The sequence below is a fragment of the Staurois parvus genome, unplaced genomic scaffold, assembly GCF_062004578.1.
Source record: "Staurois parvus isolate SC_StPar_1 unplaced genomic scaffold, SC_StPar_1.0 ptg000701l, whole genome shotgun sequence".
Classification (NCBI taxonomy): domain Eukaryota; kingdom Metazoa; phylum Chordata; class Amphibia; order Anura; family Ranidae; genus Staurois; species Staurois parvus.
Window position 1 is genome coordinate 161,930 of NW_028318497.1, and position 26,509 is coordinate 188,438.

The 26,509-nt window shown below is 41.7% G+C and overlaps 1 long non-coding RNA gene across 1 annotated transcript in view; it reads right to left on the reverse strand.

Moving 5' to 3' along the window:
- LOC149446018 (uncharacterized) overlaps window positions 1-26,509 on the reverse strand; it is a 146,549-nt gene that overhangs the window by 47,071 nt on the left and 72,969 nt on the right. The gene's annotated exons all lie outside the window — the stretch shown is intronic.

Genomic DNA, 26,509 nt, shown 5'->3' on the forward strand with positions numbered 1-26,509 from the left:
TTCCTCTATTCTGCGGATACACTTAGAGGAGCTCTGCAGATACACTTAGAGGAGCTCTGCACATACACTTTTTGCCGGCTTGGAATTAATCTTATTTTCATCCTACTTCTTCTTCTTCTTCTTCTTCTTCATCCTCATCCTCAGAAGAAGAAGAAGAGGATGAGGATGAAGAAGAAGAAGTAGGATGAAAATAAGAATGATTCCAAGCCGGCAAAAAGTGTATGTGCAGAGTTCCTCTATTCTGCAGATACACTTAGAGGAGCTCTGCACATACACTTTTTGCCGGCTTGGAATTAATCTTATTTTCATCCTACTTCTTCTTCTTCTTCATCCTCATCCTCAGAAGAAGAAGAGGATGAGGATGATGAAGAAGAAGAAGTAGGATGAAAATAAGAATAATTCCAAGCCGGCAAAAAGTGTATGTGCAGAGTTCCTCTATTCTGCAGATACACTTAGAGGAGCTCTGCAGATACACTTTTTGCCGGCTTGGAATTAATCTTATTTTCATCCTACTTCTTCTTCTTCTTCATCCTCATCCTCAGAAGAAGAAGAGGATGAGGATGAGGATGATGAAGAAGAAGAAGTAGGATGAAAATAAGAATAATTCCAAGCCGGCAAAAAGTGTATGTGCAGAGTTCCTCTATTCTGCAGATACACTTAGAGGAGCTCTGCAGATACACTTAGAGGAGCTCTGCACATACACTTTTTGCCGGCTTGGAATTAATCCTATTTTCATCCTACTTCTTCTTCTTCTTCATCATCATCCTCATCCTCATCCTCAGAAGAAGAAGAGGATGAGGATGAGGATGAAGAAGAAGAAGAAGTAGGATGAAAATAAGAATAATTCCAAGCCGGCAAAAAGTGTATGTGCAGAGTTCCTCTATTCTGCAGATACACTTAGAGGAGCTCTGCAGATACACTTAGAGGAGCTCTGCACATACACTTTTTGCCGGCTTGGAATTAATCTTATTTTCATCCTACTTCTTCTTCTTCTTCTTCATCCTCATCCTCATCCTCAGAAGAAGAAGAGGATGAGGATGAAGAAGAAGAAGAAGTAGGATGAAAATAAGAATAATTCCAAGCCGGCAAAAAGTGTATCTGCAGAGCTCCTCTAAGTGTATCTGCAGAATGTCATTTATGGAAACAAATAGATACAATGTTTCAACCGCTGTATGGAGGGAATGTCCCAGAACTGTCATAAATAGTCTATTTCTGACAGTTCTGGGACATTCACTCCATACAGCGGTTGAAACATTGTATCTATTTGTTTCCATAAATGGATCCATTTATGGAAACAAATAGATACAATGTTTCAACCGCTGTATGGAGTGAATGTCCCACAACTGTCAGAAATAGACTATTTATGACAGTTCTGGGACATTCCCTCCATACAGCGGTTGAAACATTGTATCTATTTGTTTCCATAAATGGATCCATTTATGGAAACAAATAGATACAATGTTTCAACCGCTGTATGGAGTGAATGTCCCACAACTGTCAGAAATAGACTATTTCTGACAGTTCTGGGACATTCCCTCCATACAGCGGTTGAAACCGCTGTATGGAGTGAATGTCCCACAACTGTCAGAAATAGACTATTTCTGACAGTTCTGGGACATTCCCTCCATACAGCGGTTGAAACCGCTGTATGGAGTGAATGTCCCACAACTGTCAGAAATAGACTATTTATGACAGTTCTGGGACATTCCCTCCATACAGCGGTTGAAACCGCTGTATGGAGGGAATGTCCCACAACTGTCAGAAATAGACTATTTCTGACAGTTCTGGGACATTCACTCCATACATGTCCCAGAACTGTCAGAAATAGACTATTTCTGACAGTTCTGGGACATTCCCTCAATACAGCGGTTGAAATCGCTGTATGGAGTGAATGTCACAGAACTGTCAGAAATAGACAGAAACTGTCACAGAACTGTCCTTCTTCTCATCCTTCTCCTTCTTCTCATCCTTCTTCTCATCCTTCTCCTTCTTCTCATCCTTCTCCTTCTTCTCATCCTTCTCCTTCTCCTTCTTCTCATCCTTCTCCTTCTTCTCAGCCTTCTTCTCATCCTTCTCCTTCTTCTCATCCTTCTTCTCATCCTTCTCCTTCTCCTCCTTCTCCTTCTCCTTCTCCTTCTTCTCATCCTTCTTCTCATCCTTCTCCTTCTTCTCATCCTTCTCCTTCTTCTCATCCTTCTCCTTCTCCTTCTTCTCATCCTTCTCCTTCTTCTCATCCTTCTCCTTCTTCTCATCCTTCTCCTTCTCCTTCTTCTCATCCTTCTCCTTCTCCTTCTCCTTCCTCATCTCCAAGGGCATTTAAATTAAAGGTACAGTGTTCTGCACTAATTTAAAGGCTCTCTGAAGCCTAGAAACCCATTTTATAAGTTAACTTCGTAGCGAATTAATTCGCATCGAATCGAATTTCTTCCTGGAATTCGCCGAATCAGCCGAATCGAATTTTTGAAAAATTCGCTCATCTCTAGTACCAATGATGAATTAAGGTTGTAGAGGATGCCTATCATAGCATGGGTTGAAGGTTTTATGATGATAGGAGTGTTTTAAAGTGTTGTTAAATACAATTATTATAAGCACCTGAATATGTCATATTAACTTCCTCTAATTTTCTGCAGAGCAGTAAAGGGTACTGTCAGCCAATCACGTTTCGATGACACTGTATATTGTTAGTCAAAAGACTGAACAGAATTCTAATTCTTTAGCTAGTAAAACAGTTCACATATACAGTATGTATTTCAATTGTGAATCTAGTTACATTATTTTCCTGGATCAAGTTCAGTGATGTATATATTATAAAGTTCATGCTGAAATGTAGTATATTTGGAGGGGTACAGCACTGTACACATTAAACATTGTAATTATTTTCAATGTTGTGCATCCCATTACCTGCAGGTTGCTGTTTCTGGTAAAAATCCTCCCTGTTGTGGCCGCCAGATACTGTTCTGAGTGGCTTTCTTCCGAAGTTGTGAGAGTAAACAGCATCCCTTGCTACAGAGAAGAGCTGCACTGGCTGCCCATTCCCTTCTACCATTTCTACTATTCACAGAACTACTATTATTATTGCTCCACAATGGATTGCATTCTGTGAATGGATAGGGGAGATCCTGTCATTCAATTGCTCCTCTTCCATTCACAGAACAAGGTGCATTATGGGGACACTAATAGTAGATGTTCTTTGAATGGCAAGCGGACAGAATGAAGTGGGTAAGCAACAGAACTTTTCTCTGCAGCAGTGGCTGCTCTTAACTCACAGTGAGGGAGGACAGATGCACAGTATCCAATGACTCTAAAGGAGGAACAGCAGGAAGGATTTTTAGCAGAAGTTGCCACCTGCGGGACATAGGATACAAACAATTAAACATAACTAATGTGCATGATGCTGTATCACAAAAAACCCCCAAAAAACTAAATGTCAGCTTTCACTGTTTTTCAGTGTACCAGATAGGCCTTGCTCACATGGCGTACACCCATGCAAGTGCTGTATTTACAGTACTTGCAGAGGGATGCACAGGTGTTCTGTGCATCCCCATGCGGGTGGTTCCATTCATGTAAATTTGTATGTGGCAGCTGTATGGAAACATCGCTGCTCCCAATTTGAAATCCAAGCTGCTCGGTCCTGAATGCAATCAGTGTACATTTGGGACCATGCACTTGCACCCGCACGGATATCAAATTGGGAGCAGCAGTTGTGTTCATGCAGCAGATGTGTCCCAATTGCCTTGAATGGGACTGCACAGAACACCTGGGTAAAACACGGCCCTAACATGGGTGTATGCTGTAGTAGACCTGTGTGAATGAAGTTATATCTTATTTTTCTAGACAATGTTATCGTTTGTACCTAAAAAAAAATACTGCTACATATTGAAATTTTTCCAGATTCCCTTATTTGGAAACACAACAAACACCTGCTGTACTTTAAAGTTGAGTTTCAGCTGAAAAAAAAAAGTCAGCAGCTACAAAAACAGTAGCTGCTGACTTTTAAAATACAGCCACTTACTTGTCCCATGATCCAGTGGTGTCCTCACCACCGCTGGTTTCACTGGCCATCTTCTCTCCCTGACACCGACATCTTTAGTGTGGGCATCCGGCTGTGACAGCTTGCGGCTTCACAGCTGGGTATCCACTGCGCATGCACGAGAAGCGCTTCACTTTGTGAATGGCCCCATAATCTTCTGAGACGTGTCCCAGAAGACTACGGGGAGGGAGGACAACTTCCACTTCCGAGCGGAAGTGGGAGAGGGTACCTGTCAAATTTGGGTACCCGCTCCCCCCTCGCTGCCCAAAGGTGCCAATCCTTAATGGGGAGTGGGGGACAAAGCATTAAAGTGGAACTTCCCCTTTTGGGTGGAACTCCTCTTTAAAATGGAACTTTACCCAAACCAACTTGAAAAAAAAATATTTTTAGCAAGGAGCATACATTCAACATTAATAGTTTTAATACCAAAATTAGGGTGTGCTTCAAATTGCCTCCAAAATTGTTCTTGTTTCTTCTTGCTGGAGGCTGCCATTTTGCTGACACCCAGAATCCCTCAGCAGTAGTAAATCTTTACAATGTCAGCAGATCGGCCTGTTTTCGGCAGTGCTGACAAAGAGAGAGCAACTGAGCATGTGCAAAAACAGTGTATTACTGAATTTTAAACAGTATTGGCACTTATTTTTAATATTTTACATAGTTATACCTGGACAGCACAGTGGCTAAATGGTTAGCACTTCCACCTGGCAGTACTAGGGTCGTTGGTTCAAATCCCAACCATGCCCCCCTACCTAGAGTTTGCATGTTCTCCCTGTGCCTGCATGGGTTTCCTCTGGGTATTCTGATTTCCTCCCACACTCCAAAGACACGCTGGTAGGTGAATTGGCTCCTGTAAATTTGCCCTCGTATGTGTATGTATGATTGTAAGCTAGCGACCTTAGATTGGACGCCCCTTGAGGGTTAGGGACTGATGTAAATGTACAATATATATGTAAAGCGCTACGTAAATTGATGGCACTGTATAAGTACCTGTAATAAATAAATACAATAATAATGGTCTAGCAGGACCTCATTTTCTGACTAAAGTTCCACTTTAAGAACATTATGTACTTATAGCTGTTTATACAGAAAATGTATTAATTGGTATTTTGACACTTACAACCATCATTATTAGGACACATATTTATTCACCTGCCAATTACACCTTTTAACTGGTTTACAATTGTATTCTGCCAAGGACATGATAGAAGAAAAAAATTTGAAAATCTGCTGAGGTGAAATGGTACAGCGGTATTAGTTTGCACCTGGTCATTTTTAGTCTAAAGCGTATTCAAGCTGAAATACACTCATAAATCCTATGAAATATATTCATTCTGATGAAAATAGCGAAAGCAAACCATGGCGACTGTAACCTTTGAGTTTCCTGTTGGCTTTTGTCTTGTTCAGGACAGTGTTAAGCACCAGGGGAGGCCGTTTTATTGGAGAGCTGTAGGTCTAGGAAGTCATTTGGAAGGTCAAGAAGGCATTCTTTTATTAGGACAACTGGGCCTAACCCTGTCATATGTTTTACACAGCCACTGACTCACGAATGGAACCAAACAAACAAGTTCCTTGCTTACTAAATTAAATTTTCCAATGAACCTCCTTTATAGTTCAAAAACAAAATAATCTGTTTCAAATTTAATTGTTTAAATACATTGCCAAAACAAGCAACAGTATGCTAAATTTTAGGCATGTTAATTTTAACAACAAATCAAACTTAGAACTCTTTTTGTAATTTCCAGCTTTGATTTCCACATTATTATAGTTTTTTTCTACCCTAATGGCCCAGGTATTGTCATCATATTATATAATTAAGCCATTGTAATTATAGATAGATAGATAGATAGATAGATAGATAGATAGATAGATAGATAGATAGATAGATAGATATTGGGACAGTTGAATTTTCTATGGGCCAGCTCTCTGGAATCATGTCTGATACATTTGGGAATGCTTTTTTTCCCACACAGAGTTTGGCATTGATCCTAGTGCAAAAATGGCCCATACGCTCAAAAAAGAAAAGGTTAGAAGAGTTCATACTGTATATTAAATTTACTATCTTAAATCATTTCCAATTATTGGAAAAATATATTTAACTAAAATTACTTAATATTTATATAGGCTAATTTAAAACAAAAAATATTTTAAACTGATCTTGTGAAAAAATATGCAGGCTATTGTTTCAGACGTCTCCTGCTTTTTCCCAGTTATAATGTTGACTGACTGGCTTTCATACAAACGCAATAACTAGCCAAGAGCAAGTATCAGAAAAGTTTAAGTGAAGAAATGTATCTCTGTATCTGTTCTGGGTCACTAAGTATTGAAGCAAGAGAGTAGAATGTCAGCCAGAATTGACACATTTTGAAGAGGGTCAGTATTTGCAGCCTTCATGTTTCTCTTGTGACGAGTTTCACTAAATAAAATATGTGCAACGAGAAAATCCTCTTCTGGAGTCTGCAAGTTGTCATGCACTATATCTTTATTTTTCTTATAGAACATATATTCAGACTATTTTCTATAAATGCATTTGTTTTCAAGGGGAGAAATATCTACACTCCAGAGATACCTTTTTGATGGGAATAAAATGATAAGCAACACCATAATGCAAAAATAGTTAAAAGCTTATTAGAGCTGTTCATAGCAGTATGATTTCCCCTCTGTCTCAGAACACCCTTTGCCCATCCTTTCATGCTTTTGTAAAGGGAGCATTTCAAATCTCTCTTTGTCAGCATGAATGGCCTCTCTTAAAGCTCTTTTATGCCAACATATTCCCTACAGGCATACGCCCTTTAGCTCTATTACTGATTTACCCAAGTATTCATCCCTTACCTTCTGCTTTTCTTTTTTTACTTACAGAAGTTCCAAATGACACGAGTCTTTGGCTCCTTTTTTTGCTTAATCAAATGTGCAGACCTAAAGTGAGGCAGTGTTTTATATCTCACCCACAATTGCAAAAAGAAAGACTTTTGAAATGACTGATTTTTTTTTCCTCCTACTTTATTCAGGAGGAACAACTAGCACAAATGGCAAGGTTTCTCTCTTTCTCCAATAAAATGAGGAAACAAAATCTTAAAAATTTAGTATAAAGAGAATAGGAAAAAAGTAAACATGCTATTTCATTAAAATGAATTTTGAAAAGATAATCATAAATAAAGAAAATAAACAACATAGAACCTGCTTCCTGCATAATAGCCAGAGAAAAAAAATATAATGATCAAAGTTAAATTTTAAGAAAGAAAGAGAAGCAGAGATCTTATTCAGTTAGGAGTGTTTGTTCTTAAATGCAGTAACCCATAGCATTCGTGACCACTACAGATGAAATCTGATTTGTTAATATGATCTGTTTGTATAGTACTGTGCTATTAAACACTCATGCATAAAATATGATACAACTCTCAAAAGAGAAATAACCATCAAAGATATATAAAACACATCAACCATGAATCAATATAATAATAAACAAGGTGCAAGCCCATTTTCAGTGAAATCAATGTCCAGACAATAAAGTGTAAACTTCAGTGTCAGTAATACTTGTAATACCACTAATACATCAGTGGTTCATATAGTGAACTCGGTGTAGAGTTATTCACCCTTAGGTCATCACAGAGGGCAAGGGTGCACTCTTTACATCGGGAGGAAAAGAGATTTAATCTCCAAATACAGAGGGGTTTCTTCACAGTAAGAGCCTTGAAAATGTGGAATAGACTCCCTCAAGAGTTGGTTCTGGCCAGCTCAGTGGATTACTTTAGAAAAGGCCTGGATTATTTCCCAGATACACACAATATAATTAGATACTAACATTTACAGGTAAAGTTGCCTCTCGGGGGATCAGGAAGGGATTTTTTCATCATGCTTTGCTGGATTTTTTACCCTTCCTCTGGATCAATGGTGGGTATAGAATTATAACTTTTTTTTTTTTGGTTGAACTGGGTGGACTTTTGTATTTTTTCAGCCAGATTAACTATGTAACTATGTAATATAAGCCAAAAATGTTCAGACCACCACCAGACACCAATAGGGTATGAGCTCATCTTATAAATAAGCCGTAACAAAATGGGCTTTATTTGTACCAATGGAACTATCAGATCAGTTGCAGGCCAAAATTCCATGAACAGATAAACCTTGACCAATGAGCGATCAATATATGGAAACTCAAAACTTGGTCTCCACCCCAGCTCAAAAAGAGAGAAGCCTCATATGCAGTTAAATGAAAGTACCAGGCCGCCTCCTCCCTCACACTTCAGAGTAAGCATGTGTAAAGATCATGCTGCTCTTAGACCTGCAGGAGCAGTTTGCTGTGTATTGCGCTCTCTCTCCCAGATCAAACATGCTCCTCCCTTTGTATTTCATTAACACAACATCATAAGCGGCACATTGTGATTTGTTAATATAGTTCACTGCACTTAAGACAAAACTGTAATGATTTTAAATCAATTGTATTAATAGCAAAGCATTCTATGGGTTATTTTGAAAAATTGAACAGTAGAACCTGTTCAATCGGGTCATCAGGCTGGATCACGAACAACGGGTCATCAGGCTGGATCATCAAGCTGGATAGGATCATCAGGCTGGGTAGGATCATCAGGCCGGACCAGGTCATCAGGCCGGACCGGGTCATCAGGCCGGATCGGGTCATCAGGCTGGGTAGCGTACACTGGGTCATCAGGCATCAGGGCATCAGGCTGAACAACGGAAGGCGGGTTTACAGACGGCAGACTGACCGGTTTGGATACTGGTAGGATGGTACTGGTTGAAAATAATTTTCGCCTTTTCCTGGTTTTAGTTACTGGAGCACTGTAAGTAAGCGCAGGTTTGTAAACGGATAGAGCAGCTGTAGGCAGAGAAGAGCTGGGGGATGGAACAGAGGAGGGAGCAGTTGCTACAGAGGACTTCTTTACAGGGTTACAGGCAGGATAGGTGCAGCGAGTGGGAGCGGGGTACTGACATGTGGTAGCTAGCAGGGTATACTGGGCTGTCATTGGGGGTGCTGTCGGGAGTGCAGGAAGAGAGCTTTGAGCAGAGGAATGATGAGAAGCAGGACTGGCTTGTTGCAAGCTGACTGAGGCTGGGTGTAACAAGTCTGCCCAGGACTGTAGTATGGGTTGAACACAACTCCGCTTACACATAGCCTGTCTGGCCAAATACTGCACTGCGTCTATACACTCCACTAGCACATGTGATGGACAAGCTGCATAATGCTCATGGAAGCAATCTGGATCCTCCTCCAACAACCATACCAGCGATTCCACTTGATCTGCACTGAATGGGGGAAAAAAGTCATCCCTGCTTTCAGGGGTTCTAGCTGAAGCCAACTCCACACAAGCCTGAATTAATGGTTGCACCTCAGAGAACTCTGTGCCCTGATCTACCAGGGAATGTGCGACCCCAGGTATGGGAAACAAACACCAAGGCACTGACTGCAAGTCTGGCCATTCCTTAAATACACCTCCTGCAATCAGCCTCAGGTGATGGCTGATTGCAGGAATGAGCTTCTGGTTGCTGAGAGCACCCGCTGGCCAGCCCTGGTACTGCAGCCCACAAGGCAGGTGAGTCCCACCATCATTGGTGAGTCCATTCCTGACAGACACTAAGTACTCTACTAAGATAAGCTGATTGACTATTCATTGCATGCAGGATTTCAAGGGAATTTTTATCAAGTGCACCAATGTTCTTCAAGGGCACCAATGATAGCTGACAGATAGATCATATTAGAGACTGTCCCTCCTATTATCCCCCCATTAGTCCCTTTAGTCTATTTTGTCATCACTTTTTGGTTGATGTTTTCCATTCAGTCTAGGCCTTGCATAGCTAACCTCAGTGCACGTGAGCAGTATAACCCTACCTGTTTTTAGTTCAAATTCCTTCTATGCTCATGGTTGCACTACTGGTGGCATTGTTACGGTTTAAGCTTGAATGGAGACTCAACTCTAAGGGTACCTTACATGCCGTCAGTTAATAACTTGAATGTCAATTTATTGTCAATCTTGTTCTCAATCCAATTTATATCTATACGGTTACCTATTGACTTACAATATACTGAGTTACCCTTTTATTCTCTGACTTGTTATTCATATATCTAAGAGAAAATTGTTGCTGGGTGTCAGATACCAGTACAGTGGGCTTTATGGTACTATCTGTATATATATTTATATAGGGCTACACCCCCCCCCCCCCCAGGTACGTCAGAGAGGTTGAGATTTTTGGAAAGGTCAAGGCAACTAATAAGAGAACCCATTCTTTGCAGATGTCTCCAGCATGGGTAGCGCTACACTGACTTTTTAAAAAAAAATCTAAATCCTTTGTTCTAGATTTTATTTTTTAGATTGAACTGCAAGAAGGAAGATGAAAATGCAAAAACTGCTACACAATTTGACTGATTATTACTGAAAGGCTAAGTTTACCTTTGGGGAAAAATAATAAATGGACATATTTTTGCAAGAAAAAAAAAGTGTATTATTTTTTCCTCTAGGAGCCTGCAAAGCATTGTATCCCCAGTTAGTGGATCCTTTGTACAATGTTAGGCTCCTGCAGAAAAGTCCTACAGCTTTCTGTTCATGCTTCTTTCTAGGCTTTCAGTTGGAAAGCTGCAGAACTTGGAAATGAAATATGAGCAAGTTGATCAGCACTCTCACAGTCCTTTGAAACTACAAGCTGTCTGCTGTGGTGGAAGACAGGACCTGTAGTTTCTTCATTCACAGATTACTGTGAATGAATGATGCGGCTGAATGAGCGATTTTAAAATGTGATAGCATTTGTGGGGAGAGGAACCCCCTCCTGCTGTGATGGGGGGGGGGGGAATTGGGGGGTGAGGGAACATGTGCTAGAACATGTTACACTCGAAATAAGAATAACACAAAGGTAATGAGTAGAGGTGGTGCCTGTTGGTGATGTAATCACACTACACAGAGCTGATCTGAGTGCTATCTGCAGGATCAGGATCACAGATGAGGCTATTGGCCTCTGTTGAGGAAGAATTTTTGCCAAATTGCATTTGTACGTGTACTTCTGATATTACTTGATGTAAGTGCATTTACTGTTATTTTTAATAAACTATTTGACATAGAGCACTATGAGTTGTTTTTATTCCCTTGTATTCTGATTGATATATGACTGGTGAAGTGGAGGAGAAGTTTAACCCTGTAGGGCATTCAGCTGCATATCTCTCTGAGGCTTAGTCCTGTGTTTTTAAGGAGAAGAGTGGTGAAGGAGCAGTTGTCCAGAGGGTGTCTCTAGTGCTTAAGAACTCCTGTAATTAAGGAGTCCTACTGCTAAGGTGAGCAGACACCTATTATCACTGGTGGAACAATTTATATGGTGTGTTGGAACAATTTATATGGTGTGTGGTACTGTCAGCACCTGTGGTAGTGAGCCCTTGTAAATACTCAACTTGGGGTTCCCCAGGGCGCGGAGTCTAAGCCCCAGCCTGCTTCTTCACCAGAGCCCCTGATGGTGGGGATGGACTTGCAGCAAGCTGGGACCAATTCGTGGCCCCCAGGTACGCCCAGCTGAGGAAGAGGAGCAGAGTACAATGGGAGGAGACAAGCGGAAATCTGATAGACTAGCCAAGGTCAGGACAAGCGGAAAATAAGCACAGTCAGAGAACAAAGCCAGGGTCGGTACACAAGTAGTCAATGCAGGATAGAGGCAATAGCAACACACAGGAGCTCCGACAACTAGGAAGTTGCTCAGGCACAGTGGCCTAGACTGAGTGTATCTTATATAGACAGGCAAACAAGGAGGCGGGCCAGGAAGTGATGGAAGGGAAGGAAATAAAACCCAGAGAACAGCAGACGACGCACATAGGTGAGCACAGGCAAACATACATGTGAAGGGATTAGGAATAGCACTGCAGCAAAGAGGTAAGAACACAAACAAGAAACTGCAGGCTAACTTGTGACAGTACCCCCCTTCTTATGAGGTCTACCCACTTTTTTAGGGCCAGGCTTAAGGGGAAACTTCTGATGAAAACTCAAAGGACTGTGTTCCACTGGGGGGAACAGCGGGAGTTGGAGCAGCAGGAACCGGAGCAGGAGCCAGGACAGCTGAAACAGAGGGTGAGGAAGTGGACACAACCTGCAGCTGATCCACCTGGGAGGAGAGTTCCTGCAGACAGTGCATAATTTGTTCTTGATAGGCCTGCTGGACATCGACTCTCTGCTCCAAACATTGAATTTGCTCCAGGAGAGGCTGCAGTGTCTCCGAGGAGCTCATGGCCTGAGCAAACTGTCAGCACCTGTGGTAGTGAGCCCTTGTAGATACTCAACTTGGGGTTCCCCAGGGTGCGGAGTCTAAGCCCCAGTCTGCTTCTTCACCAGAGCCCCTGATGGTGGGGATGGACTTGCAGCAAGCTGGGACCAGGTCGGGGCCCCCAGGTACGCCCAGCTAAGGATTAGGAGACCGCTCGTGGGAGCAGAGTACAATGGGAGGAGACAAGCCGAAATCCGATAGACTAGCCAAGGTCAGGAGGTCAGGGCAAGCAGAAAACAAGCACAGTCAGAGAACGAAGGTACACAAGTAGTCATTGCAGGATACAGGCAATAGCAACACACAGGAGCTCCGACAACTAGGAAATTGCTCAGGCATATCTTATATAGGCAGGCAAACAAGGAGGCGGACCAAGGAAGTGATGGAAGGGAAGGAAATAAAACCCAGAGAACAGCAGACAACGCCCATAGGTGAGCACAGACAAACACACTTGTGAAGGGATCAGAAACAGCACTGCAGCAAGAAGAGAAGAACGCAAACAAGAAACTGCAGGCTAACTTGTGACAGGTACCACATGAAGTATTGTCACATGTCCTGTTTGAGAGCACTGAAGCACTTTATTCACTTGAGGAGATGTTTACATTTCATAGACTTTGATAAAAACTCAAAGAACAATATTTCTTAATATATTTTAATATTTATTTATTGATGTATCACTGTTTTTGTTGTATGATTTATTAATTTTTTGTATGTGTAGTTTTCACATCTGATTTTCATGAATTATTAATGCATAGAAACGGACATAATTCGTTTTAAGTTGGTATTGATTTTAAATATACGTATAAGGATTTTTTTTGACAATGCATGTTATGAGTTACGAGTTGCACTTATTTTTTTACATTCTTGTACTGAAATGTCTTCAAATAAATAATTCCAAAGCAAAAAAAATCTGATTGCAGAATTCAAAGCTTACTTATGATGATGAAAAACAAGTTTAGCCATTTATGGGTGGTGAAAGTTGGGAGACATAGCATTACAGACTAATGCTCACTTTCAGACATGTTTTATGATCCACAGCTGCAGCTGAACTTCTATATTGAAATAAGTCCTAAAGTCTTTTCAAGCAGAGTAAATGTAGATGACATACTAACAGAAAAGTCAGTGTTAAAGTAAATGGTATAAAGCTAACAGGATAGAGAAGTGTGAAATCAATGCAGAGGGATAGAGAATGGCTGCTAATGCTAGCCATTATTTAATACACATGCATTGTAGACCATTTGACTCTGGCCCTATTCAGATAGTCAGCTGGAGCCTTTTCTAAATCTGAATGGACACGTATTTGGAAAACAGAGGGCTTCAGAAGAAAACACACATGTAGCAAGAGATAAATAGATGGTGTTTTATAGAAAGTAAATCATATATCAAATGAATGATCAATCCCACAAACAATTTTAAAGCACATAGCAAGCTTTAGTAAAGTTTTACTGCTTCCTTTAGTGTTTTGCTTTGTTATACTTTAGTAAGGTTTAGCTTTAGCAGATTCATTTTTTAATTCCAAGTTCATTAACGTTTTATTTAAAGTGGAACTTTAATTAACAAATTAGGTCTTGCTAGATTGTTTCAGGATGGCCCATTTTACAGGAATAGCCTTGTTGCACAATAAAAATAAGTGTGTCAGGGATCCCCGTGGCGCTGGTCCCAGCGCAGGCGCAGTGCGCCGCTCTGTGCAGCGACGCGGGCACCAGGTCCTGGCCGGCCGCGGCATTCAGGTTCGCGCATGCGCAGTAGGAACCGCAGTCGCGCACCGGGCACCAATGACAGCGCAGGGCGCAATATTTAAACGGCCCTGAGCTGTCATTCAGTGCCTTCTGGTCTCTTCTGCATACCTGTACCTGTGATCCTGTTTTCTGTAAGTTGCTGACCCAGATTGGACCTGACCTTGCTGTATTCTCCTACCCTGACCCCTGGCTTGCCTGACCTCTCTCCGGGATGCCCCTTATTAGATCTGACCTCCTGTTGCTGACCTGGCGTGTGACCCGAGTATTCTCTGCCTGCTGCTTTGTACCGCACCGACCCCACTGTTACCGACCCGGCTTGTCTGACCTTGCAACTGCTCATCCGTCCATCCATCCCACCGGGGTCACCCGACCTCCTCATATCAGGCTCTTCCCCGCGGGAGCCCCTGGTGAATACCCCTACCACTGACAGGTATACTCAGGAGCCACGACCTGGTCTCAGGGTACTCCAAATCCATCCCCACCATCAGGGGCTCTGGTGAACAAGTACTCTGGGTCTTAGATTCCGTGCTCTTGGGACGCCTAATCAGTGGAGCGCTAGTGGTACCGCCAGGCGGTCCCTTACAAAGTGCCTATACTGTTTAAAATCCAGTAATACACTGTCTCACCGTGCTCTGCCCATGCTCAGTTGCTCTCTATTTCTCGGCACTGTGCCAAATTTGTAGAGGCAAGTCTGCTGACAGCCTAAAGATTTAGTGGTGTTCAGTGGCTCTGGGCTTCAGCAAAATGGCAGTCTCCAGCAAGAAGAAACAAGAACAATGCTCTAGGCAATTTAAAGCACGCACTAATTTTGGCAGCATAATTATTAATGTGGAATGTATTGTAATCAAATTGTTATGGGTAAAGTTCCGCTTTAAAGAAAAGGCTTTTTATTGCACTAATTCTTTGCAGCCCTCCATCCATCCTCCTGTGCCAATGCTTTCAGAATTAGTCATACTTACCTGAATTTGATCTACATTAAGTCATCTGCCAAGTGCCACACAGCTTCTATTAAAATATATTTTCAGCAGGCTTCCAACTTCCAATGTTAATGTAGTTCAGGAATGTAGAGGGACATAGAGCTGCACAACAAAGATCTGTCTGAAGTTTTTATACTAAATATGATTTATTACAAAATGCACTGGAAAGGAGGACAATTCCAAATGTTCACTGTGCTGCTTCTATCAATTCTCAATTCACAGCTGGCTACTCATATAGAAAACAAAAGAAATGTGGATTCTACCAAAAATTACACTGTTTATCAGATTAATAGAGGTTACATTGTAAACAGTCCCTACTTTCCTATATATACTGGAAGTGAAATGAGGGACAAATAGACAACTGGGAATTAGCTCCAAGTACACTATACACACTCACCAGTGTTAAAGTCTACAGCACAGTGCCAGATTAAAAAATAGGCACTCGCCTACGGGTTCCATGATGTTCATAGGCCCTGCAACAATGAATCAAAATAATATTGATCTGATCTTAAAAGAAAATTACAATTACTTGTTTACAAAAGATAGAAAAAAATGAATAAACTCAAAGAAACAAAAACTTTACATTAAAGACTCTATAGAGAAAATACTGTATTAATGTAATGTATTCAATAGCAGTTTAAAGTACATAATCCACATACATCAGGTTCACATTAGAGTTTGTCTCTTAAAAGCTCATCTTCTTTCAGCTGTCAGTTCGCAAAAAAATTTGGTACAACTTATGTATGCATATTATACTAGTGTGGTAGTCTTCTCCATCTAGCGGTCAATGTGCACACTACATGGCTCAATTTTATCCCACTAGAGCGTGCACATAAGAAACCTCTAGAAACCTGTGAGGGCCAATGGGGCCTCCATAGAGTGTATTCCTGCAATGCTACAAAAGGATCTGTCAAAAACATTCTTGTCCTCATCACCCTACAAAAACAAATCCTATTTTTCATTATGGAAGAGGAATCAACGTATTTTAATGTCATATTCTTCTTTCCTAAAACAATTACACATCCAGGAGGAAGCCTGAAGCGTTTTTACTCTTGTCCAAAAAATGGCATTTTCCTAACTTCACCTCTACTCATTTCTCACTCTGCATTTAGAATCAGAATACTTTATTAATCCCAAAGGAAAATTACTAAAATACAGCCACATTCAATGAGGACAACATAAGAACACAACAAGGAACGGAACAAGAAACAATGACACAATAAAATTACCAATAACAGCAATAAAACTAAATTAAAACTATACTCTAATAAACCATTCATACTATTAAAACATACCATAGAATAAATAACAGATTAAAAAATAACAGAAAATCAAACTACCAAAATGCAAATCGTGTACCACTTTCTCTATCATTACCCAAAATCATAATTAACCTAATACCAACATACTATGAAAACTACATAAAATCCAGAGCATAAACCAGATTAAATCCTCACATTCCGTACTCACAGAGGATTATATAATTTGATGGCCACAGGCAAAAATGATTTCCTGTGTTGCTCTGTGGTGCATTGTGGTTATAACAATCTGTCGCTGATAGTACTTCGCAGACTGACTAGTGTATTGTGGAGTGGGTGGGAGGAGCTATCCAAGATTGAATGTATCTTGAACAACATTCTCCTTTCTAACACTGTTGTTAAAGACTCCAATTTCAATCCAACAACATCACTTTCGAATCAGTTTGTTAAGTCTGTTGGTATCGACCACCCTAAGAATGTTTTCCCAGCATGCAACTGCATACAGGAGAGCATTGACCAATCATAAAACATCTTCAGTATTGTCTGGCAGATGTTAAAAGACCCCAGCCCCCTTAAAAATATAGAGGCAGCTCTTGCCCTTCCTATAGAGCACCTCAGTGTTCTTTCACCTACAGATACATGTCATTCTCTACTACATCCACTCCTCAGATGGAGACAGGGGTTACAGGTGCCTTCTTTCTTGTCAAATCCAAGACCAGCTCCTTTTTCTTTGTCACATTTAGATACAGATGATTATCCTCACACCACGTGACAAAGTTCTCCACCACAGTCCTATACTCAATTTCTTCCCCATCCCTGATACATCCAACTACCGCAGAGTCATCAGAAAACTTCTTAAGATGGCAAGACTCTGTCTGATAACTGAAATCAGTGTTATAGACAGTAAAAAGAAAGGGAGAGAGAACTTTCCCCTGGGGAATCCCAATATTACTAATCAACCCATCCGACACACAGTCTTGCAAACGCACATGCTGTAATCTTCCAGGTAGTCTACAATCCATGACACAAGGGAAACATTAACCTGTATTGCTGTTAGCTTTTCACCCAAGAGATCCAGCCTAATAGTATCAAAAGCACTGGAGAAGTAAAAAAATTTGACCCTCGCAGTGCTTGCTAGCTTATCCAGGTATGCATACATGCAATTTAGCATGAAGATGATAGCATCCTCAACTCACAGTCTTGGCTGGTAGGCAAACTGCAAAGGGTTTACATATTTGCTAATCATGGGTCGTAACTGATTAAAACAAGTCATGTAAAGCAAGTCTGTCCAAGGTCTTCATAATGTGGGAGGTCATAGCCATTGGTCTGTAATCCTTGGAGCCACAGTACAGGGGACAAGGCAGAATGTCTTCCACAACACAGGGACCTTTTGTAGAGTCAGGCACAAGTTAAAGACCCATTGAAGGACACCCCATAGTTGGTTTGCACATGCCCTGAGCACCCTGGGGTGAACACTATCAGGGCCTTCTGATTTTCTCACTAAGTGTCCTCAATTGTCTACTCACCTGATCAGCTGTAAAAAAAAAATTGATGCACTTTTCTGTAAAGGAGGAATAGAGTTGTTCTTATAAAAAGAAAAACCGGTGAAAGTATCCAATAGGGGGGAATCAGAACACACACTAAAGGAGGAAGGACATTAGTATGAGGAGTGGAGAGTACTTGACTCAACTTCGCTCTCCTACAACTTTGTTTTATACCTGAGGGAGTCAAAACGAGGGCCTCCGAATCAAACCTATTATTAAAAATGGTTCAGTTCATTTGCCCTCTCCGCATCTCTCCCAGCCTCCTCCACCAACTGGCTTGAGACCTGTAATGGTTCAAGACCTCTCTCACTTTGTTTTGCTGTAATTTCCATTCCAAATTTCTTCTACATTTCTCCTTTGCCTCTCTAATCTTCATCCTTAGGTCCCTTTGAATCACTTTTAACTCCTCCCTATTACCCACTCTAAAAGCCATTTTCTTGGAGTTAAGAATATCCTTCATATCCCTGGTTACCCATGGTTTATTATTTGAATAACAATGAACATTTCTTGTTGGAACAATAGAATCTACACATAAATTAATATAATGTGTTATGTACTCAGTAAGCCCATCAATGTTTCTTCCACGTGGCTCACAGAGTACATGCCAATCCGTCCCTTCAAAATATTTCCGCAATAATTCAAGGGACTCCTCAGACCATCTTTTCACTGATCTGGTGGTCATAGGTTGTCTCTTAACCAGGGGCACATAACTAGGATCGAGGTAGACCATAATATGATTTGATTTGCCCAGAAGTGGAAGAGGAAACAGCTGTATGTATTCTCCACATTGGCATACAGCAGAACCAGGGTCTTACTCTCTCTAGTTGGGCAGCTCACAAACTGTGTAAAGTTAGTCAATGTTTATGTTTTCTCCATGGTGACATGTGACATGATTAAAATCACCTAAGATTTTTAGTTTGAAGTTTTCCAATAACGCTGTGGATGCCATCACTTACCAATGTTGAGGTGGCAGAAGGTAGAATATATACTGCCACAACAATAACATGTGGAATCTCTCTGGGCAAGTAATAAGGCTGAAGCCCTACAACCAATAACTCTATATCTAGGTTGCTGACCTTTTCTTAATAGTTATGTGACCAGGGTTGGACCATCTATTGTGTACAAAAATAACAAGCCCCCTCCCTTCCTCTTACCACTCCTTGTGCACTCCCTGTCCACTTTAACAATCTGTAAACCTCTGTGCAGCCATGTTTCCAAAAAACATATAATGCTACACTCACGAAGCTCACATTGACTCTGAACTAACACCAATAGCTCATCCACCTTATTCGCCAAAGATCTCACATTCCCTATGATAATGGAGGGAATTTTTTGTTTAAATCTCCTTCTCTCCCACCATACCTCTGTCCTCTGCTGTGGTGAATGGGAGCATTTGGTTAAAATAGCTGCTCCCCTGCTGTGCACCGGATACTGAAAAGGATGAGGAGGATCCTGGCTTAAATAAAGTTGAGTACTGCAGATCATGTTGAACATATGATAACTGACCTTGCAGACTGCTGGGGGGATCCAACTACTGTTGCTGCATGTACGGTGCAAGAGATGGGGACTGCTGCTGTATAAATAACTTAGGATGCACAGGCTTGCTAGAACACATTGACAGAGAAATCAGATAATGATCATAAAACTGAGAAGCTATTTGCTGCTTAGCGAGAGAACCCAATTGCTGTTGCCGACTATAAGGTGTAAGAAATTGAAACTGCTGCTTTAGGGTGAAACTGCACTACACAGGCCGGCTGGAAGGACACTGGGGCAAAGAAGTCCAGATATTAGATTTCAGCCTGGAGGACTAATTGCTGCTGAGAATATTAAGACTATAATGGTGTTTGCTGCTGCTGAGGGTGAGGGCCTTACTTGTTATCGTGTGAAAACTGGCTCAGCTGGGAATAAAACCCTGATCTCTGTTGCCCATTTGAAAACATCCATTGTCCATACTGTGTGTCCATCCCCCCCCCCCCCCCCAATACAAACCTTGCATGTCCTCTAAGTATCTCTGCAGAGATTATGAAAAATAAAACTGCATTAGGTAGCCAAAGGGTCCTTGTCAAGGTCCAGGCTGCTGACCATAAAGATTTGTCATATAGTTGGAACCACTTCTTCCCCAGACTGGCGGGCTGAGACTTCCTGGACACAGCCTGCCAAGCTTCTTCTTAGGCTTCTGGGTGGGTGGACCCCTCTATGACCTACAGCATAACTGGCTACATAACACTCAGGTTCTTTATACTGCTTCAAATAATCTTCTACTGGCCCAGCCAGATTCCCCCAACCAGAGCTCTGCATGGTGAGGAGCTGGTTCAGGGTCAATATGGTGGTGACAAAATGGTTCAAGATCAGTTTGGTGGTGAGAAGCTGGTTCAGCTTAAATTTTGCAGCTGCCATCTGTTCAGGCCTAAATCTAAAAGAAAAGAAAGGATATGCTGAGGCCAGGGGCTTGCCTATGGAAGCGGTAGAGCAAGGTAGGAGACGTCCTGATTGGTAGACTTGGTTCTGGTAAGCCTGATGGTGGTTGTAGGCCTTCTTTAGAAGATAAATGGTCCAAACTGATACAAGACTGAAACACCCATCGGCTATATAAAAGCAATCCAAATCCAATCCATGAGTGTGAGGAGACTGCAAAGTTCATGGGTGCATCTCCCAGCCCCTGAAGTGAAACCTGTTCTGTGCCCTGTTGCAGTATCCCCAACAGTACTATGAATCTCTGGTCTCCAGACCAGCAGGCAGCACATGCACAGTCTCTGCATGACAGCCTGCAGGGGCTCCAGCTCTGGTTATTGGCCTGGCACACCCCGTGCCTCTCCGGGTGGTGGCTTATGGCCTCCTTATTGCCACTCTGCAGAGGCACAGACTGGACTGTGAGGCTGGAGCTGGCAATGAAGCAACCACTGCAGAGGCACAGGTCAGACCATGAGACGAGTCAGAGGTGAAACACTCACTGCAGACACAGACTGGACTGTAAGGGCTCTAAGCTGTTGGTGAAGCACACACTGCAGAGACACAGACTGGACTATGAGGCTTGAGCTGATGCGACACACAGTGCAGAGACATAGGCTGTGCTGTGAGGCTGGAGGTGAGGCACGTACTGAAGACACACAGGCCGGACCGTGAGGCTGGCTGGTAGCTGGAGGTGAAGCACACACTACAGAGACACAGACTGGACTGTGAGGCTGGTAGCTGGAGGTAAAGCACACACTGAAGAGACACATGCTGGACCGTGAGGCCTGTAGCTGGAGGTGAAGCACACACTACAGAGACACAGACTGGACTATGAGTCCTGTAGCTGGAGGTGAAACACCTTGGTTTTTAAATAAAGGACTTGTCAAAAACTGGCTGTGGGTTTACTCACTTTTAACACTTTTTGGTGAATGCGTATGGGTACCCCATATTCATTCACATGGGGGTGGGGGCCCTTTTTAAAGGGAGATTCCAGATTCTAATAAGCCCCCACCACCAGACCCCCACAACCACTGCCCAGAGTGGGAACAAGGTGCTTTGGGGGGGAGCTGCTTGGGGGGGAGCCATGTTGAGGGCATGTGACCTGGTCTGATTCAGAAGGGGAGGGGTCCTGGTTTGTCCCCCCTTTCCTAACTTGCTAGGCTGCATGCTAAGATAAGGGGCTGGTGTGGATTTTGGGGGGACCCCACGTTGTGTTTTTTTTTTTTCATCTTGGCATGGGGTTCCCCTTAATATCCATACTAGTCCTGAAGGACCTGGTATGGACTTGGGGGCGGCACGCTGTTTTTTTTTTCCATTTTTGTAAATACCGTCAATTATTTTTGTTTACATTCTGCTGTCAGTGGGGAGCCCCACTGACAGAAGATGAGCTATGGTTACTGACTGTTACAGGTTGTTAGGGATGCTGGGGGCTCCTTAACAGCCTGGTAAAGTCATATATCCCTCACTATTGCATGCCTGGACCACTACTTAACCACCTGCCCTCCTGAGGATTTACCCTCCTTCCTGACCAGACCATTTTTTGCGTTACGGCGCTGCATCACTTTAGCTGACAATTGCATGGTCATTTGCATGGTCACCCAAATTAAATGTATGTCCTTTTTTTTCCCACAAATTGAGCTTTCTTTCAGTGGTATTTGATCAACTGTGTGCTTTTTATTTTTTGCGCTATAAAAAAAAAGACCAACAATTTTGAGGAAAAAAAAACAGTATTTTTGACTTTTTGCTATTAAACATGTCCAGTAAAAAAATGGAAAAAAATCTAATTTCGTCATAAATGCAGGCCAGAATGTATTCTGCTACATGTCTTTGCAAAAAAAAAATCCCAATACATCTAAATTAAATGGTTTACGTGAAAGTTGTAGCATTTACAAATGGCAGTATAGATACTGGAATTTTTATTTTTATTTAGTAATGGCGGCGATCAGCAACTTGTAGTGGGGCTGCGGCAGGCATTCTGACACTGGGGGGAACTGACTTGGTGTCACTGACATCCCCAGTGACACCAATACAGTGATCAGTGATCAAAAAAGCACTGACACTGTACTAGTGGCACTGGGCAGGAAGGGGTTAACATGAGCACTGTGTGCTGTTTTGCTTGAGTCTGTGCTTTACTGTAATCACACTGCTTTGGATGGCTGTGCTGTGCTCTGTGAAGTCAGCAGAGCTTTACCTTATTCATTAAACTCTGGGGCGAATTCCCCTGCAAAGTAAAACTTCCCTTGCAAAACAAACAGCCTGTTTGCTTTTAGTAAGTCAACCCCATTTCCTTTTTCAGTTTTACTGCATCCAGCACCTTATGTCCCTCAACTACATACAATGTCTCCAGCCTCCATATTACATGCAACAATCATCTGTATTACCTTCTGCATATGGCACGTCATGGCACAGCACTACCAGCACCACTCCCACATGTCCTTTTCCGTGTGGTAGATAGTCTGGACATAAGTTTGGACTGAACTCTGGCTGTTCTGACATTTGTCTGAATGTTGAATGTGACAGCTTCTGGCTGTCAGTGGTTGCTAAGGAAGCTGATGTCATCACTCATCTTATTAACATACATGAGAATCCCCAGCCATGTAAGCAAATGAGTAGGGATTGGAGGGGTTGCATCATTGCCTATATATGGGTATATATAGATTTTCTAGGGAAACTCATGCGGTTTTTGTTTTTTTCATGAGGTGCCTCCTTCAAAATCCATACCAAACTGAAAGGCAGAGTAATGAGCTGTAATACTTACCCTATTCTTGCTCTGGCAGGCTTCCACCACACTTTGGGTTAGATTTACTAAAACTGGAGCACTTAGAATCTGGTGCAGCTGTGCACGGTAGCCAATTGGCTTCTAATCAGCTTGTTCAATTAAGCTTTAGCAATAAAACCTGGAAGCTGATTTTTTTTATGTAAGAGTGCACCAGATTTTGGATCCTCCAGTTTTAGTAAATAAACCCCTTAGTGACTGGTCCCCTTCATCAGCTTCTGTTTGATGCTTCATTTGGGGGTTGCACTCTGATGCCATCGCTACAATGCACTCATAATAATAAGCCTTTAAATATGTAATTATTAAACACCATCTTTTTTTATTTAACTTGTTTGCAATGACCCTGCTGTACATTAGACTCATTCAAGGTCAGTCAGTAAAATACTAAATAAATGCCTTGGGAAATGCCTAATATCTAGAAATCTGTGGGCAGGTGCAGCGTGATGCAGCGTGGTGCAGCAGCAGTAATGACACAAAGTCTGGTTGCAGGTAACTCAAATTTGTTCTGAAGAGAATGCTCAACTACAAACATCCCAGCAGGAGAATGCCACACTGGGGAACACTCACAGTGTGCAATTCAGAAATGCAGCAGATGAAGATGCACCAACAGTGTCTGCCTCAGGGGGTGGACTGCGGTTTGGCCAGTCCAGTCACCATGGGGAGGCTTCCAATGAGGATGGCATGTCCCTAGTCTTTCCCTACTTGTCCAGAACCTTTTCTTGCCACTAATCACTTTCCTTGCTCTATCCACTTAGCAAAATGAGTGACAAAACCTAGGGGCAAGGACTTAAAAAGACTCTGCTGACCCAAGATGCCCGCCAGGGGTCACCTGGATGCAACAAAGCAAACTAGCACTGCCTCAGGGGACCAGAAAACCACTGATTCCTCTCTGGCTGTAGTACTGCTCCAGTCAAGGGCTGCCTACAGTGGAAAGAGCAGACTACAAATACCTGCAAGTCTAAAATATGCTCACTTGTTCACTTGTCTAACCTAAAAACATTTGGGGTCTCTGTACTCAAAATAAATATGAGGAAAATGTGTGTGAATATATCTGGAACAGTGTTAACAACAGAATAAAAATATTACTCACCAAACAAGCTAAAACAATATATTCAGTGTATTAAAAAATTACCAATGAATGCCCCATACGTGCAAAAAAAGTGAAAATCATCTTGGTTTGCAAAGAAAGTTATGTTGGTTAAACAGCTACATGCCAAAACTTCAAAATTTGTCCTGGTCATGAAAGTTTTGATTACTCCTGGCCTTGCAAGAGTTAATTTTGTTTTGACTAAATGTAGTGTAGATTACAAAACAGTGTAGATTACAAAAGGAACACACAGAGGGCTGTAACCCATAGTAACGGATTATATTGCAGATTAATGGAAAAAAGAAGAAGCGTTTTCTTGAAGCTATGGGTTTTTATAACAAGCCTTATTAATTTTCAAGCCCAACAGATACAGGCTTTATACTGACACGTTTTGCCTAACATGCAGCTTATTCTTTAAAGGTTACTACAATGAATTGGGAAAATTTGGCTACTAAATTGTAATATAAAAAGAAATATAGTGTATTTACAATGTGAGTGTTTTATATGCATATAAATGTTTTATATTTTTAAAAACTTCTTTATAAATGTTTCCAGTGCAAAGGTGTGTACACACTGCTTGGTTTGCATGGGAAATTTCTTGTGCTCAAAATATATCAGTAGAGGAATGTGCACTATTGAGTGGCCACTGATGATGTGACTCCTGCACATGTGTGCTAGAGTTACATCATCTGGGCATCTGGATCCAATCTTGACTGTATATGCAGTTGAAGTGTACAATGCACTGCACCTGAGTACACAAAAACAACTGCTAAGAGAAAGTGGTAGACGTTTTTGGCAGAATAGACTATGACACACATTGACAATATGGAATGCTAACTCTTTATGCAGGTTTACTGGCTGTAACTAGAGAATGTTCGCAACTAGAGAATTTACCAATTTGCAGTTGGCATTGTCTCTAATTCTTACATTAAACATTATTTAGTACAATGTAATACATATTCCGTCAGCAGTAACCATATTTATTGGATTGTATATTTCACTTTATTATTTCTGGTTTGGAAATGCAAATTTTAATAAATAAATATGCATGTCTCCTTAAATTGGTGCTTTTTAGCTTAGTGCACATTTATTGCTGAGAGTCTGAAAAGTTTCAATGCTCCAGTAGCTGCAGAAATGCTTCAGCTGCTCATCAGTGGCTATACAGCTCAGATAGCCCCTTCAATTGCTTTAATGCTTCAATAATTGTTTTGTTAGCTTCAATGGTCCAGTACACACTTGAATGGTCTAATAGCTGTTTCGATAGCTACGCTGATAACTTCAAGCCGTGAGTTATATCTCCACAGCCATCAGTCGTATCAAATAGAAATGTTGTATTATTCTACCATTGAAACCGACTGCCTGTAAAACAATGTCATTTGATTAAAGTTGTAATGGGTCTTCTTACTTTCCAGCTTCATTACAATCTTGGTTGACCACTGGCCACCCTTAAAGCTGAGCTGCTTGTATTCTTCTCAGTGGGTGACAATGGCATCTCAAATCCCCTTTATAAATTTCTTTTGTTCATACCAAGCCAAGGTTATACCATTAATTGTTACCCTGTCATCTTGCTATTATAATAATAGCTTAATCTAATGCAATATCTGTCCTGATCACGTGCCCACCTTAATCGTTTAATCTGGCAGAACAAATAAAAAAACTACTGGAAGAAATAACTAGTTTATTGAAATTCTGTGTCTGCATTATTTAATGTGATAAGACCAGAGCTGCATTTGATTTCTGAACACATACAGTAAAATCTTATAAATTCAGAAGCTAAAAGCCCTTTATACCCTTAAATCTTGAATCCTGGCAGAATAGTCCAACCTAGGAAATTAAAAATGTGAACCATTTAATATCCAGGTCAAGAAAACAAAAATCCACATTGATGTTTACAACTATTGCCTAGGAGAGCATACCAGAAACTGTGGTGGAACCCAAGGGTGCACCAGCAATGAGGTGAAAAGAGGGGAGATCCTCACCTGAGGCAGCAATGTATCACTGCACTAAGGAGGAGGTAGCATTTAGAGCACCACTAGGCATGGGAACTAGGTCTCTTCCACTGTGCCCAGGGAGAGCAACTTCCAGAGTGAGCAACACCCTGCAGTTCCTGCACAGCCATATTGTGTGTTGCCTGTGGCTATGCAGAAGTGAAGTGTCCTGTCAGACCTCAAATCAAGACTGGGGTAAGATCAAAGGACACTCTTCTAAGCTTCTCCTCAAGTCTGATGAGTCATGCGACAGAGCTAAGGGAAGGCCTACGAGGACTTACCCTCACTCTGCTCCAGGAGCATCCCCTTCTGAGGTCTGGTGAAAGTCTTGCAGGGATGGATGGGATAATTTCTGCTAAGGAGGAAGACATATTTTGGAGGTGTTACTGAGGAGTAGGACATGTGTGCTTGGAA